The following is an 18418-nucleotide window of genomic DNA, read 5'->3' as shown; positions in this document are numbered from 1 at the left end:
TTGCATTTCCAAGAGGAACACACATTCATTAAAAATGGTGTCTCTTCCTTTGAACTCACTTGTCTGTCACAGTGTCATATATACCTTGCCTTCCACAAGTTACTGATTTATATACTTCATCCTCCTTTTTACAAGTCACCTCCCTTTTGTTTCCTGGTTTTCCAGGGTGCACAAAACTGTCTAAGTATTCAACATAATTACATTTTTACCATCTTTTAATTTTTCTATTGTTCCCCCAAGGAACAAAACCCACTCATTTTGTTATAATCAAAATCATTATTTTTTTTTATATTTTTCTCCAAGATTATTCAACATATCTTGCTCCATCATAAGGTCTCAAATGTGTATTTCAGCATTTTCCTCTATTAACTGAATATCTTCATTTTTAATACTTAGGTGTATGTCCCATGTAAAGCTTTGCTCAAAATATGAAGTATGGGGTTTGAAGAGATGACTAAGTGGTTAAGAGCACTGGCTGCTCTTCCAGATGACCGAGGTTCAATTTCCAGCACCAACATCTGTAACTGTCTGTAACTCCCATTCCAGGGAATCTGGCAGCTTTACAGACACCCATGCAGGCAAAATACCAATATCCATAAAATAAAAATAAATACATATTTAAAAAATTGAACAATGAAGTATCAAAGGTTTCATTTTTCCTCTGTTCCTGGGTCAATTTTCTTATTCCAGTTCCTGATAACACGCCCATATAGACATGGCAGTGTTTCTGAACTCCATCTGAGCCTATGCCTGATGCTCTAGAACAGCGGCTGCTAAATTATTTTCTATAAGGGACAGTTGCAATGGGCTACACAACCTCGTATAACTACTCACTTCTGACACGTAGCATGCATGCCACCACAGCAGTGTCTGTGTTCTAATAAAACTTTATTTATAGCAAACGCACAGCCTGGACTTAGCACACAATCTGTAGTTTGTCAACTCCATATATATTACTACCCCTTCAAAATTTTTCTGGGTAGAAGTTGATTGGATTGAATTTCAATGTTGATGGAGGGGAGATAGGACATCTTCGCAGTATTTAATGAATCCATTTGTGAACAGTGCTTTTGTGTTGACTAATACCATAATAAGACTCTGGTGATACTTTTTAATTTCCCTTTTATGTTTTATGTATTCTGTCTTAGAGCTGTTCTAGCCAGCATTTGGGTTGTATCCTATTATTGCCATAGTTGTTGGTAACTACTGATTTTTATGTTTGTGCAGCAACCAGTCTAAAATCCCCCATGGCTGCCATGGTCTCCACAGAGTTTCTCTGGTTTTCCATATAAGAATTTACTTAGAAATAATACAATTATTATCATTTTAATTTATCTATTTTTCTCTTGTGAGATCTTTGACAATGTGTTCGAAAGCAGAAGCAACCAAGTTACCCTTGTCTTATTCTTAAAATTACAGTGAATGAGTGTAAACTTTGTTTTTCTATTAAAGACAACATCCACTATAAGTTTTAGTTAAAAAAAAAAAAGAAACTTGTATACTAAGGAGGGAGGGGAAAAAAAATCTAAGTTTCCTAAAGATTAACTCTATATTTAAATAAACAAAGCTCTACTAATATATTTTTATATATAATTTTGTATTATTTGCCGTCAATGTGACACCCCTCATTGGAAGATGTCTTAATATGTAATTATCCCATTACTGTCACGACCGCGTTAGCAGCTCACATTGTTTTATTCTTTAGTGCACTGTCATATTGGACTTCTGGGTGTTGCAGATGAAGCTGGCCAAATGTCTTTAAACTAAACTTACCAGATATTCATTATCAATATCTTTGTAAATACACTGGCTTTTTAGACTTGTTTTAAAATTTTTTTTTACACCTACCTTCTGTTCCTTTAGCAATGATTCTGAACATGTGAGTCATGACCCCTTTGGGGGCTGAAGGACAAGGGTCATTTATCATATATCTTCCATATAGAAAATGTACATTATGATTCATAACAATATGAAGTAGCAATTAAATTTTATGATTGGGGGTCACCACAACATGAGGAGCTATATTAAAGAGTTGCAGCATTAGGAAGGTTGATAACCACTGCTTTAGAGTTAAACAAAACTCATTTGTCAAGTGGTGCCTCTTTTCCTATCATAGGGGGATATTTTGACAATCATGGTAAATTGTTTAAAGTTTCTTGATTTACCTAAGTGATTTTTTTTCTTGTATTAATTTCTAAGCCTTTTCATACCAATTTTAATTTTATTAAAAAAAATTTAATGGGTTCAGAATATAATTAATAATCACTTTTATTATTTATTTTGAAATTTATAAAAATGTGAATATTTTAACCCATCTGTAGCCTATTTCATTTTTATATTTTTTAAATTTTTACTAATTAATAAATTAATTTTTCCCAGCCTGATCACAGTTTCCTCTTCCTCCCTCCTTTCCTCCCAGTCTTTCCCCCAATCTCCACACACCATCCACTCCCTCTCCCTTCCCATCAGAAAAGTGCAGTCCTTCCATGTATATCAGCCAGCCATGGAATATCAAGTTGCAATATGACTAGGCACCTCCTCTCCTATTAAGGTTGAATGAGGCTACCCAGCAGGAGGAAAGGGTCCCAAGATGAGGCAACAGAGTCATAGACATATCCCTTCCCTCTGCCAGGAGTCCCACAAGAAGTACAAGCCACACAACTGCAACTCATATGCAGAGGACAACACCCTTTCATAATAGCCACAGATAATATAAAATGTCTTGGTGTAACTTTAACCAAGCAAGTGAAAGAACTGTATGGCAAGAACTTCAAGTATTTGAAGAAAGAAATTAAAGAAGATATCAGATGATGAAAAGGTCTCCCAAGGTCATAGATTAACACAGTAAAAATGACCATCTTGCCAGGCGTTGGTGGCGCACGCCTTTAATCCCAGCACTCAGGAGGCAGAGCCAGGCGGATCTCTGTGAGTTCGAGGCCAGCCTGGGCTGCCAAGTGAGCTCCAGGAAAGGCGCAAAGCTACACAGAGAAACCCTGTCTCAAAAAAAAAAAAAAAAAAAAAAATGACCATCTTACCAAAAGCAATCCATAGATAAAATGCAATTTCGATCAAAATTTAACACAATTCTTTACAGAACTTGAAAGAACAATACTCAACTTCATGTGGAAAAACAAAAAAAACCAGGATAGCTAAAACAATCTGATACAACAAAAGGACTTCCCCATCCCTGATTTCAAGCTGTACTACAGAGCTACAGTAATAAAAACTGCATGGTATTGGCATAAAAACAGACAAGTTGATCAATGGAATCAAATCAAAGACCCATATATAAATCCACATACCTATGGACACCTGATTTTCATAAAGAAGCTAGAAATATACAATGAAAAAAATATACATCTTCAACAAATGGTGCTGGCATAACTAGATGTCGACATGTAGAAGAATGAGAACAGATCCATATCTATCACCCTGCACAAAACTCAAGTCCAAGTGGATCAAAGACCCCAACATAAAACCAGATGCACTGAATCTGATAGAAGAGAAAATGCAGAATAGCCATGAATACACTGGCACAGGAGAGAACTTCCTGAGTAGAATATACATAGTATAAACACTAAGATCTACAATTAATAAATGTGACCTCATGAAACTGAGAAGCTTCTGTAAAGCAAAGGACACTGTCACAAGGACAAAATGACAGCCTACAGAATGGGAAAAATCTTTACTAACCCCACATCTGACAGAGGGCTGATCTCCAAAATATATAAAGAATTCAAGAAACTAGACTTCAAAAAATTTTTCAATTTAAAAATGGGTTACAGATCTAAAGAAAGAATTCTCAACAGAAGAATCTCATGTCTTCAAAACACTTAAATGTTCAACATCCTTAGACATCAGGGAAATGCAAATCAAAGCAACTCCGATTCCATCTTACATCTGTCAGAATGGCTAAGATCAAAAACACAAGTGACAGTTCATGCTGGCGAGGACATAGAGCAAGGGGAACACTCTTCCACTGATGGTGGGAGTGCAAACTTGTACAGCCACTTTGGAAAGCAATATGGCAGTTTCTCAGAAAATTGGGAATCTATCTATCTCAAGACCCAGCTATACCACTACTGGGCATATACCTAAAGGACACTCTACCATACTACAAGGATACTTGCTCAACTATGTTCATAGCAGCATTATTCATAATATCCTGAAACTGGAAGTAACCTAGATGCCTATCAACCAAAGAATGGATAAAGAAAATGAGGTAGATTTACACAATGGAGTACTACTCAGCTGTTAGAAACAATGACATCATGAAATTTTCTGGCAAATGGATGGAACTAGAAAAGATAATCCTGAGTGAGGTAACACAGACCCAGGAAGACAAACGTGGTATATACTCATAGGTGGATATTAGCCATGAAGTAAAGGATGACCATGCTACAATCTACAGACCCAAAGAAGCTAAGTTACAAGGAAGGCTCAAGGTGGGACACATGAATCTCACAGTGAAGAGGAAATAGAATGACATCACAGGTAGACAGGGAGAGGGTTATGGATGGAAGGTGGGCATGGGAACAGGAGGGACCAGGTCAAGAGAGAATGGAGGGAGAGAGTACTGGGGAAGACAACTGGAATCCAGGAGCATCTCTGGGATGAGTTAGAAACCTACTGCAATGGAAACTCCCAGGAATCTATGAGGGTCACCTTAGCTTTTTACATTTTTCAAAGAATCAACTCAGGTTCTTTGGTTTTCATTAATTTGACTTCATTATTCATTTTCTGAACTTTTGTTTCTTCCTTGAAAGACTCTTCATCTTCCCTCTGTCTTTAACAATACTGCGGCTTTTCTACTCATTGGAGTCAAACACCGTGTATGCTGGTTCCTCTGCTGCTTTTCTCTTCGGTAACAACAGCTACGTGTAGCTTCAGAGCTGCCCGTTAGCTGCATCCTTCCCCCGTGCTTTCATTAGCTTTCAGCTCTTGGAATCTGGTCCTTGCTATGATTTCCTAACTCAAGGATTACTCTATAGTGTGCTTTTTCATTTCCAGACACATGGGATGTCTCTGCTAGCTCATTACTAGGTCTGATTTACTGCACTGTGGAGAAGAGGAACTTTACCCCAGTTTTGCTTGTGTTTTTGAATTTGAGGCTCCTTCCTTGGCCATTACAGAGGAACCATGCCCCTAACCTCACACCCTGAAAAATGAAATGCGTTCTGCCCTCATTCAGCATATATATGTGTATATATACATATATAGTATATATTATCATATTTTTATATATAATATTGAATTCATTGTTTTCCAAACTTCTGTCTCTGCTTGTCATCTCTGCTTCATTAGTTTCTAGGGGAACTGAGTTAAATGTCTAACTATAGTTGCCAAGTCAATGGCAGATGCCATACTTTCTGTTTTGTACACCACAGTTATATATTCACGGACCTATGTTTCAACTTGCTTCACTACATTGATTGTCTTGCTCAAGTATGAAAAATATGGACTTTTTCTATCATCCATTTTCAACCTGTACCTGTTAGATGCTTTTAAAATAATGTATCCTAGCATCTTGTTTTCTCTCTATTATCAAAGATGCCCGATAAGCTGAACCCCTTGTGGATATTATTCATTCTTTAAATTTGATGTCATTACAGAATTTCATGTATCTCACTTTTTCTTCTCCTTTTTACCTTTCTCAATTAAGCTTTCTTCTTTTCTGATTAGGCCAGGCTGGGTGATGGGTGAGCCTGAAGATGGGCCTATCTCTGCCTCATCACTGGGGTTACAAAGGTGTGCCCAGCTTTTCCATGGATTCTGTGGGTCCAACTCAGATCCCAGCAAGTAATTTACTGAGCTCTCTCCAGCACCCTAACATACCCTTACCCTTTTAACACACCCTTACCCACCTTTACACACCAGTTACCCCCCTTTACACACCCTTACCCCCTTTACACGCCCTTACCCCATTAACACGCCCATGTCCCACTGATGCCTTTCAGATTTTACACTCCATCTTTCTTATGATTGCATTTTGGACATGTCCAAATCACTTTGGGCTATAATTTCGAATAACTGTATATTTTTCAAATTGCACTGCTTACTTCAGGATGCCATCTCTATGCCTCAGCTCATGGAGGCCACACCCTCTTCCTCACACTGTGAAGCATCAGGTTCTGGCATGGCTGTCTTTTGAGTCTGTCTGTCCCTCCTCTTTGGTTCTTAGCACAACATTTTCTCCAGAATTCAGTTATCCTGTGACTGAATACCCATGTACCTTATACAATCTTTTAAAATCATTTTCACTGGAAAAATTTCCTGAATATCTATTCCATCATATTCCTAGAGTCTAAAGTTGTCATTATTGATTGATTTAAAAAGAAAGAAAACACAAAATTCTTTACTTACTATTTCCCATTCTTCCTCCTGGATTTCTTTATGTATTTATTATTTTATATACTTTAATCTCTAAAATTACTTTTATAAAGTGTCTACATGTGCCATACTGTGAATTTTTGTTCATAATAATATTTCACCCTTCTATTTAAATAAGCAGCCTACAATAATAGCCTCAACTCTAAGTTTGCCTGTTTCAAAACTGATCAATCACATCTTGACCTCTTTGTGTCCTTGTACAGCTGTAGGAGAAAGTCTGCTGACACTCAGGTTACTGTTTAACATGGTGATTCTGGTTTCTTATCTCAAAATAAGACCTGAGCGTAGAACTATATATTAGTACCTGTCAATTACCACAGCAAACTATCATGAACCAAACTCTATCATCCCCCTCAAGACTCTAAGGAAAATTCCATTCTTTTCCCAAATTCCATGGCTTACAATAGTCCCTCCTTCATGCCGATGGTTGAGATTCATTACTGCAGTCTCAGCCCCGCCCCATGCACTCCATCTTCACGTGGCCTCTTCTGTATGTCTTCCCATCTTACATTAGTACAGGTTGAGGGCTGAGGAGATGACTCAGTTGGTAAAGGGCTTGCTGCCTAAGGACCATTTCCAGTGAGACTGTTTCTCAGCAAACAAGGCGGATAACCACTGAGGACAATACCTTACACTGTACACTTGCCTCTACACACAAGTGTACATGCCTGCTCATGCATCTGCACACAGCATAACCCACATGATAACATCAGAAGCAATTACATCTACAGAGACTTTTACTTCCTAGGAAGGTCATATTCTGAAGTTCCCTTGGGGGGGGGGGCACGATTAGACTAATGTTTCAGATTCCTACTATTTTATATGCCATAAGGCATATGTGAGGTCTTCGGTTTCCATTGCATCCTTTAAATGTTTGGTCTACCCTCTGTCTTCAGACACTCTGGCACAAGTTAACACATTGGCCTTCAGAGATTCTATCTGACATTTCTATTCATTCAGTCTCTCTAAGCCCTCACGTCAGTCTTCTCGTATCTGTTTCCTCCTGATGTCTTTTGGGAAACAGCCTTAAAGCAAAATACAGCCATTCATTTACCCATTTATTTAGCCTCTAAATTTCTATCGAAGCTTACTTATATCCAGTTTCCCTTCTGTGCCCTGGCTACCCTTCCCTGCATGGCCCTTTTTCTGATATATCACTCTTGCCAATAAACTCTTATGGTTCTACTACATATTTTCACAGAAGTCTAGTTTGCCAGTAATTTATAATATGGGATGCCCTCTGATCTCTTCACTAATTCTTCTTCCCCTTTGATGATAGACATAACTCAAACCACTCTCTGCCTGGAGAAAGCAAGAAGAAATGGAGCCAGAGTTCAAAGTTCTCTACTTCACTTACCCCTCTCTGCCTCTCTGCAATGTGATGAACTTCTCATCCATGGATATCTCATCTAAAACCAGGAGACGGTGGCATGCAGTAAGCATACATCACTGTCTGACACATGACGTAGGCTGCCAAAATAGTATTATTTTCCACTTTCTCTACAGTGGTCTCACTCTGTTTCTCTGTTAATTGTAGAAAAAATCCTCATCTAATAGGCCTATTTCCTCAAATTTTAATTTCAGTGAAATTATAATCCAGGGATTGGGAAAAGAACACAAGTGTATATCACAGTAAAATCAGCAGTGTGATTGGAAGATGTTGGAGTCTTCAGGATCTGAAATGGTCTGCAAGACTGAGATAAATATTAAATATTTTACTCTCATATGAACATGGCAAAAGCAATTTTAGTTTAGGCTGAAGTAAAATTGCTGAATTCTTCCCACCAAACAAGGAAGTTGGATGTACTCTGTTGAATTTCCAAATGAAAATCATATCCAGGAAACCTTGTTTTTTAGCAAATATGCAGATAATTATTTCTGGAATATAGAAAATTAAAGACTTAGTAATGGAACTCACTCAATGGGTCATGTACTCAATTACATTAACAGATGTTAGTCAATAAAGAAATCTTAGGTACTTGGTTTGTCCTCTTATTATGAAGAAAAAAGGAAGTACTTAACGTTAACCAAAACCACAGTCTTATATTTGTAGACTTTTTTCCTTCTTGGTTTTGTATTTAATAACGTGCTTTTTTAAATTTTTTTTTAAAGTAAAAGCCTAAGGTTCCGGTATTTACTAAGTCTCCCATTTCCCATTCATGAAAGATGTTATCTTTCTACCTCCCTCTTACAACCTATGTGTACCCTCTCTCTCCCTCTTCTGTCTTCTGGTAACTCTAGCTCCTGTCACTCTTAGCAGCTACTAAGAAGACCTGAGTTCATTATCTTCAAAGTCAACCAATGGAAGGAACTAGTGGAGAGATTTCTGCCCTCGAATATGCAGGTTTGTGTCAGCAGTCAGCACGGCTGACTAGTGTGGTTGCTGACAGGAAGAGTTGAGCCACGGACCTTGTGGAATAGGGTTTAGTGGCCACAGCGGAAGATGACAACGCATTCCAGGGAAGGTCAGGTTTATTCCTGATTTGCTTTTAAATGTTATGTTAATGTTCCACTAAACTGCCAAATGTTTCAAATCTTGTTTCAAAAAATAATAGCCAACTCTAGAATTTCTGAGTGGAAAAGGGCCTGTGAGATCACTTAGACTCAGCCATCTCATTTTAGAGACACTGAGCACATCCAGAAGGCAAGGGGTCTATTCAAATGAGCACTGAATTTCAGTGGTCTTGTGGCTCTTTATACAGGATACTATTTAAGGATTGATTAAACTTGGGACCCCAATTTAAGAAGCTAAATTAAAGTTAACACACTTCGGGGCATTCCTTAGTACAAATGTCGGGAGCAATACTCACTCTAAGAGGTTCAACAGAGGATTCAGAATAAAAGCTTATGTCTATTAATTTCATATTATCTCTTCCAGCAGAGAACATTATGAACTGCCTTTTTTATTTTTATTTTTTGATAATGGAAAGACTCTTCCAAAATCCATGCCCCAAACTTGGAACTTCGGGACTTCCAGTGACCACATGACCATCAATTACCAAGAAGTCACCGAATCCCATCTCACAATTAATATTTCCCTTGTCCAAAATAGCAAAGCATTTCTCCAGGGTGAATGCAAAGATGGGATGCTTCCACAGCAGCAGCTAAGATGTTCTAGCTGTGGCCTGCTGACTAGCAACATCTCCCTCACCTGAGACTCATAAACAATGCCTACTCTGCAGTACAGTACAGCTACACCCTAAATTGTGGAAAGTGCTCCCCCAGAATGCTAGCTATAACACTAGGCTGACTAAAATCATCTTGAGAGCTTTCAAAAGGACCAAGCTCCATCATACCCTAACTCCAACAGAACCTCTACAAGGATGAGATAAACACAGCTCCAGGGTTAGACAGACGGGGCCACAATGTTGTTTTCTTTGTCAACCTATGATATGACTGTGGCATGCTCCTTAGCTTGTGTGCCTCTGTGACACAGGCCACCAGTACCCTCCATACATCCTCTGAAGTACCTAGTAAGTATTTGGTTAAGTGCTACATTTTTACCCCGGCAAAAAATAACTATGAATATTTTTATAGATAATGTCTTTTAATAGATGAGAGTTGGTTCTCAATTAATACAAAATACTTGTGAAGATAATAGATACTGCTATTATCACAAGATAGTGTTTAGTCATTAAAGATGAAAAAAAAAAAAAAACCTGGCATGGTACTGAGTAGATGATGTGCCTCTCCATGAGACAGTGTCGGTTAAGAAGTAACATCTGAGCAAGAGGAAAAGCAACCAGTGTTTATTCACTGCTTCCAGCCTTCTAAAGATTTAGGGAGCACACCCTTAAACCTCTGGACAGCCCTATGAAGACAGCACTTTGCACATCTGCCTTCCTGGATCCCTCTGATTTTGTCACTTACAACAATTCTAGATATTAAAATTACCATGTTCAGAAGATATTGAACTATTAAGGCTATTGAAATCAATGGCTAAATAGCTCTCAGGACATTTTTGTAATATTTTATAGTCAACAGTCGTTCAGGGTAGATGGCCCATTTCCATATAACTTTTGTCAATATTGGACATTTTCTAATTCTCTAAATCTGTTATACAAATTGTCATTACTTAGGAATACAATACAGAAGGAAATGACTTCTTCAAAATGTCCTAGCTAAAGCAATCTACCATGAACACTAATGTCTCCTAGGCAACCAGGAAACTAAACACGATAAAAAAAGAAATGCTGCTCCTTTTGTTAAAAGAATGAAAAAAAAAGCCTGTTTTCTTTAAACTAGAAAATTAAAGATCTTCTTCCATTAGAGCCAGGAGTGCTAAGGTTCACTGTGAAAAACAAAACAAGCTCCTATTTTATGCCTGACAATGCTCACTGAATGACAGCAGTCTAGATTAACCCTTTGGCAGCCATCAGGATCCATGCCTTGGACTGTTCTAATTGCTAGGGGACTCTATTCCAGCATACATGAAAACTGAGGGCTAACTGTGAACCAAGAATAGAAATGAGCTTGAAAGCTACTGGCTGATGGATCCCAAGACTAACCTTACCAGGAAAAATGGCCTGTCATTTAAGTGAGCAACAGCACACACTGGGAGCTGGCCAGCCGCTCAGATGGATTCTATCGACTTGGAAAACAGTCAAGGTACAAAATGAGTTGTTGGAGACGTACATTAAAGTTTTATAATTTAAAAATCCTTCTTAACCTACACATATGTCACAATCCCAGAGAGGATAGCATCAGATTCCACAAATGGTATCAAAACAAAGAGAAGGACAACTGAATGTCTCAGTTTATACAAACAAAAGAATGTCTATAATGTCTTAATGTAATTTCAATCTTCATTCTCCATATCTAAACTTTCAAAAGAATGTAGGATACCAATTTATTAAAAGAAAAATATTCTTCTAGCTAGGCAAGTTGAAATATTTTTTCCTAAATGATATTTAATATCTTGAATATTTCTAAAGCTACGCATGAATTTAAAGAAGCTACTATTCTGGGATGTATGTGCACATTAAGACATTATATATATAATGTCTATATATATATAATGTCTTAATGCAGTTTTTATACAATGTATACAGTACAATACAATGTGTTGCTATAATGTGTATATATACATATATATAATACTTAATACATGTAAACATATATAGTTTTTCTTTGACTATGTTTCAATTCTCTTGATCACACAACTAGAGTATAATCCTGTACTACATACATACTATTTTTTACCTCTTGAACTGCCAATCTCTTTTCTGTAGTGACTATTCATTTCATGTTCCAACATGTATGAACAAAAGGTTCAAGTTCTCCATATTGGTTGAAATATTAAGGCAACTCCATGTAGTTGAAAGAGAGGTTTATTTTTTGGGTAACTTACAAGTGAAGGGATAGGTTACAAGGTCTGGGAAAGGTAAAGCACAGTCCGACAGTGTTCTCTGGAGAATTCTGCTTGGTCTATCTCCAGTGTCCAGGATCCAGGAACCAAGAGAGCCAGCACATCCAGATCTCAGGTCTTAAGTAAGCACTCCTGTCTGGGTCCCGCCTTGTAGGCGTGACAGTTACTGGAAGCCTCAATGGGGTAGTACTTCCAGGTCAAAGCTTGAACAGCTACCCACTACATCTCCACACTTGCCAAAAGCCCACACTCAGAAACTTTTATTCAATTGTCTGGATGAGACCTGGACAGTGGGTACTTTTTTCTTTGTTTCATTCTCTGTGACATGGTTGAGGGAGACCAGCTCCCTCTCCCTCCCCCCTCTCCCTCTCCCCCTGCCTCCCAGGATACTTTTGAGCAGGGAGAAATAAGGAATATGGAGATAGAAATATAGAGGAGAGAGAGAGATAGAAAACACAGGATAGCCTCAGGGGACCTGGGTCAAAACCCACCAGCCCCTTCTGTCTCTACTAAAGGGCTTTGAAAGGAATGCCAAGAGGTGGAGCAAAAGACCTCCCCCCAGCACAGCCAAGTGTAGACCATCCTAATCACCTTGTGCATGGTCCAGCCATCCCCTAATGCGGCCCTGCTGTGTAAAGCAAGCTCCGATCTCACTAGGAAACCTCTGCGGGCTCCCACACATAGTGAAGACTCACTGCTCCTTATTCACATTGTCTGTCTCTGGCTCCTAAAGAGTATTCACACCTACTGACTATGTTGCTTGTATTGTTCTTTTTCATTCTTGTCACACCTCATAATACCAATGATGATTTATGGAACACGAGAACAAAAATGAAATATGGAAGACAGCATCCTATAACAATTTCATGTTTATTTTCCAAGGATAGGGAATACTTTTTTGTTGTTGTTTTGGTTTTGGTTTTTGAGATAGATTTCTCTGTGTGTAGCCTTGGCTATCTAGGAACTAGCTCTGTGGACCATGCTGACTTTAAACTCACAGAAATATACCTGCCTCTGCCTCATGAGTGCAGAGATTAAGTCAGTCGGCGCTGAGTCTGATGCATGCAAGTGTGTGTGGCTGCCTAGTCCTCTGCCACAGAGCCAGCCAGCTGAAGAGCCTCCATGAGCAAGGTCCACACTCCAGAGCTGAAGAAGTTAGAGATAAGAAGTTATCTCGGAAGTTACATGGTGGCAGACATGGCCAAGGAATACTGTGGAGATGGCAACTAGCAGGTGACAGAATAACACTAGAATGGTAGTCAGATGAGGAAATGCCATCATCATGTTAGAAGCCTTGAAAAGAGTCTAACCTGGCTGTGCAACAAAGGAGTGTACATCCCTCCCCAAAGGGCCTATTGGACTGTGCTCATATGAAACTTTTTGCTAAATAAACCTTTGTGATACTCAAAGAGGAAAGAAAAAGAAAAAAGATATTTTAAGTCATCTGTGTACCTGTGTACAAGGAGAAATCTAAAATGGATTGATGATTTTTTTTCATAATTTTGGAGTCAATCCTGTTCTCTTTTCTACATGCTTTTATCTTCCACAAGAACCACAGACAGAAGAGTCTATCTGAAAGGATTTGTTTTTCAACAGTCCTCATGGAATGTGAATCACAAATCCCATGATCCAGTACAGAACTTTCCTCTCAAAGCAGAACACCTGTAAACATGCTGTCTTCCATAATTATTCTCACCTAATGATAAACACAGAGTGAACAGGTGACATGTACATCTCATACTACCACCAGACCTTGACTATAAAACACAGCACTATAGATGCAAAAGTATATAGTATTCAATTGTATGTATGCTAAACTAAACACAAAGCAAAACACTACAATATGGGTACTACGGTCCTTTTAAAAAGTAAATAAATAAACATCCTGTATTTAGATAATTATCTTTGGGAATGCTAGATGCTTGGGCAAAATGAGCAATTTCTAAACTGAAGGCCTAAGCCTCCTGTCTCGTGGAGGCCTAGATTCATCTCAACAAGAAAGATGATCCAAACATGTGTGCCTGTAGACTGATAACAGAAAGAAATCTACAGGTTATACTAGTAGAACATTATTCTAGGGAGAGAAATCGGTGAAAAAGCATCACTCATGTTATTTTTCTCATTTTCTCGGTCACATGTGATATGAGAATCTTTCTTCTAGGTTGCTATTTACTTTCTACAGGATCTTAAGAGATTTGCAGATGGTCCCCTTTTCTTGTGGGTTTTTTTTTTCAACTGTGTGATGGCAAAGTTGATATTGTGAACCAGCAACCAAAACTGTGGTCAAAAACCTTCAGTGTCAATGTTAATGCAACTGTGCTCATCTAGCTGCTGAAACCACACATTAGCATCTTTATTCAATGCATGAGTCTCTCAGAAGTTAAGAGTCACCAGGGTCATACATTTCTTTATATCTTAAAAAAAAAAAAGGTTCAAAACTAAGAAATGCCAAAGCATAAGCACATACATTTTATCATAGTTTGAACATTAACACTGGGAAAAAAACAAATTTTATATACAAATTAATACAATAAGGTTACTATCTGTGCACACAGGAAAGATCATTCTACTAACTTCTGACCTATGTGGACTTGATGCGTGTGTGCGTGTGACAAAGCAATGTCACTCACAGACTTTTGCTAGGACAGTGTAGGACTAATTACAGTGTCGGGCACAGTTGTGTGTCACTGTAGTGTAGAAACTGTCTTCTGCTTTCACTGTTCTGCCTCACTCAGCAATTTCTAACTGTGTTACACACAAGATACGTCTATGACTGATAAATTTACTATTTAACAGTGCACCACAGTTCATATAACCTCTTGAGGGGATAAGTTAAAAACTATGCAAGGAAAATATCCCCTTAACTCTCTTCCATAACAAAAGGAAAGCCCACTGAAAAACAAGGTCTTCATCTAAGGCCTTGCTTGACCCAAAGCCATCACAGACCCACTGAGTTCTTCCAGACTCTGATAAGATATTGGTTAAATGAAATCATAAGAATCTAATTCTAGCCTCTGAGTTTTATCCTCACTAAAATCATCATGAGAAGAACCTATTTCTACAGCAATAATCAAGAAAAGTTCTCATTCAAGGGTCTTGAAATGGAGCTTCCTCGTTTCAACAAGCATCTACTGTAAAACATGAACTTGAATGCAGTCAAGTCTTGATTTGTCTTCTCACAGAATGGATTTACAGTACACCATCAGCTGGGCTCCTTCATAGGGAGTCCTGCTCCTTCACTATCTCACAAAAGCCTTCTTCCTGTCTCCCTGCTCTATAGACAAATAGAATCTTCTACTGGGAGTTCTCTTTCTCTCTCTCTCTCTCTCTCTCTCTCTCTCTCTCTCTCTCTCTCTCTCTCTCTCTCTCTCCTCTCTCTCCTGTCTCTCCTCTCTCTCTCCTCTCCCTCTCCCTTCTTCCCTCCCTCCCTCCTTCCCTCATTCAACCTCTCTCTCTCTCTCTCTCTCTCTCTCTCTCTCTCTCTCTCTCTCTCTCTCTCTCTCTCTCTCCTTCTCTCCTCTTCCCCAATCTATCTTTTATTTATTCACCCTCTTACTATGATAGGCATTCATCATGGCATCTCTATTCCTACTCATCTTATTACCCTTTCATTCTATCTGTCCCCATTTAGATACTGAAAACTTTTAATTATTAAATTACTGTTAGGAACAGTAATGAGGCTCAGGCTGCCTACTGATGAGCATCATCAAACACTAATGAGCTAGCAGACTGAGACCCACACCTGAATCCCATCAAGTGATCCCATTTTTCAGGCCAGGTGGGATGCTTCTGTCTACAGGCAGGCTTCTGCAGGAGAGCTGGAGTTTGCAAGGTGGTTATTATGTATTCACTCCTGTCTCATGATTCACACTGACTCAAACAGCTTTCCTCTGTGGTCCTACTCATTTACACACTGGTGATTACCTCCCCCATAATAATGTCTCACTGTTTCATTCTGTTTCCTTCTTCTTTGTCCTTATCTTTGCTTTTAAAAGGGCTTCCTGGAGCTGAAACTTCTCAAAATGAAAACTACTAATTGGTCATTTCCTTATTTCTACTTTTGATCTCTTCCAAACCTTCAAAGAAAAATAAGTCCCACAGCCATTTGGGTGATCTGTGGGTACACAGGCCTTTCTTGATATTCCCACAGTGGTCAGCTTATTGCCCCAACCCAGAAGATGTTAGACAAATACTGATTGTCATCTACAGTTTTCTGAGCACCTAGGAAAGACAGACCAAATCTAAAGGAGACAGAAAATCTGCCTCCTTCCCCCCAGGAAGCCTTGATAAAGTTATCTCTACAGTTAACTGGGGACTATGTGACCAACTCCATTCCATCTCTTCCCAAACTTTCTAACCTTTCTTAATAGCAAAAGAACTTACACTAACAAAGGTACTGTCTGACCATTGCCACGTGCCAGGCCTATACAGAGTACTTGATCTACATTAGTTTGTGTCAACATTATCAGTCTATACTTCTCTATAGAGTCAAGCAAAATCCACAGAAGTAAAGCATCTCTGTTTAACAAAGAGCTTAAAGCTCCTCCGTAAATCAAAATGGCCACAAGTACTGCTCTAAAAGAGGCAGGGAGGGCATGAGAGCCCAGAAGACAACTCACTGATGGTGACAGACACTGGTAGCAGAGCTTAAGGGCATTATTTCCCTAGTATATAACTCTGCTTGTGTCTCCTTGGCTACTTCCTCCTATCCACAAAGATCACCACACTGGACACAGCATGGGGATGACTTGTTTAGGGCCAAAGGAGTCCCTCCTTCTAAATTTTACGAAGGTACAAGAAACCATTTCTGATGACAGTACACAGGGTCAGCATTTATAGACGATCTAGCAAGGACACCTCCCACTGAATGTGGAGGACATCAACCGTAATATGGAAGCAGCTAGAAAGCGTGCCTAGTAACTTAATGTAATTGAACTTAATGTGAATGATTACTTCCTGCAGGTAGCTGATCACAGAAAATGACATGGTGACATAAGAAAGAAAAATAGCAACAAACAAACAGAACCACAAGACCTGGTGTCATGTAAGCTAAGTTTCTCAAGTGCACAGTTGGCTCTGCTCACAGATTTAGTGTGTCTGCTTTCACATGGCTATAAAGTTCACTCGGAGTCCATAGTATGAGCATGCTAGGTCTCACAGTGTTGTGTCCGATGGGCAGGCCAAGTGCCCAATCAAGCTCTTAGCTTCTCTCATGACATCAGAGAAACTAGGCAGCTGGGAGCCAGTCTTCTGAGGGTGTATGGTTGCTGAGTGGAATTTATTGCAATCTTCACTGTTAAGTAAGTTAGGAAGTAGGACATCATAATCAAAAGGATGACAAACACTCACTAATAAAGGGTATATGTACTACTGAGAAATGAATTTGAATTTGAGGGAAGCGATGAAAAATGTTCTCCCAACACTGAAACTCTTGAGCTCTGCTGTCTTGAAGGTACTTGCTTTTAAAATAATTTTTCATATGCTAGCTATTGGTAACTAATATAGTTGAATTTTGACTTATTGAAAAATACAAAGAAGGACCATTGCTCCTCAAAACAGCAACAAATAAAATTTGTTTTAATGTTTCTCTTGAAAAGTTTTAACCCGGTTCCAAGCTTCCTTGTTTAGAGGACTCTTATCCTGAGAGCCCTGCTGGGACCAGGGCTTTGTTGGCACAACTTAACTCCCACCTGTGGCCTTGCCTTTGTGTTACCGCACAGGCTCCAAGCAGCAGTCCCTGGACACGCAGCTGACAAGCAGACCTACACACTCCAGCCCCTGCCCCATGCTTCTCACTCAACCATTCTCAGGCATCTCCCCAAGTTGCCTTCCCATCTTTACACACCAGCAGCCCCAGGAAGCTGCTGCACAAAGCTGCTGTGAGGTCCGTGCCAGGCCCTTAAAAGTTTAAGGTAGTACTGGTTAGTACTCCTACCCCTTTCTAAACACAGATTCCCAGAAACTCAGATCTCCACTTAAGAAAGTGGAGGCCACTTGGCAAGCTCACTGCTTGGGTTCCTGGAGGGCACATACATGGCATGAATTCGGTGACCTTCACCCTCATGACCATGGCTAAGTGACTGCATCATATCCTCCAGCAGGACCTCCCCAAGAGCCTTGCATACACCAATCACCAATTAACTGACATCACCGTGTGGCAGGCAAAAGCTATTTTTCAGGACAATCGGTAATAAACCAACTGGGTAATATGCCTAGGTCTCAGCCATGCTAAGAGATGGGCTATCTTACCAGTGAGAGTGACTATAACTGAAGAGGTCCTAGCTAGGCCTGAGACGAAGAGAGAGAGCCTCAGAAAATTTGCTTCATAGTTTTAGTAACAGACAATTCAAAGAAAATGGAGGGAGTAAGGGAGAGAGAGAAAGAAATAGTGAAGGGAGGGAAAGGGGGATGAAGATGGAAGGGGACAGAGAAGCCATGCATGGGGCCTCCCTGGGGAAAAAAACAGGTGTGGCGCCAGGAAAGCCTGTCTTCCTGACATTCTGCTGGAGCAGAGATGAGAAGTCGTTTCTGTGAAGACCTCCGCTAAACTGACAGGTAGGGGGATGGAGGAACAAAGGTCCCTCCTTGCATGGTTCATGCTGAGAACCTGCAGCAAAAGCCAAGGGACTCTACTCTGAAACCTGGCCTGCAGAATACTTA

At 39.4% G+C, this 18418-nt stretch overlaps 1 protein-coding gene and 1 pseudogene across 11 annotated transcripts in view; one reads left to right on the top strand and one right to left on the bottom strand.

Annotated features, from left to right (window-relative positions):
• Fhit (fragile histidine triad diadenosine triphosphatase) overlaps positions 1–18418 on the bottom strand; it is a 1536882-nt gene that overhangs the window by 810664 nt on the left and 707800 nt on the right. The gene's annotated exons all lie outside the window — the stretch shown is intronic.
• On the top strand, positions 12881–13067 carry LOC121832197 (small nuclear ribonucleoprotein G pseudogene; annotated as a pseudogene).

This window comes from Peromyscus maniculatus, chromosome 9, assembly GCF_049852395.1.
Source record: "Peromyscus maniculatus bairdii isolate BWxNUB_F1_BW_parent chromosome 9, HU_Pman_BW_mat_3.1, whole genome shotgun sequence".
In the NCBI taxonomy this organism is placed as follows: domain Eukaryota; kingdom Metazoa; phylum Chordata; class Mammalia; order Rodentia; family Cricetidae; genus Peromyscus; species Peromyscus maniculatus.
The sequence above is the reverse complement of the archived record's forward strand: the minus strand, read 5'-3'. Positions and strand labels throughout refer to the sequence as shown.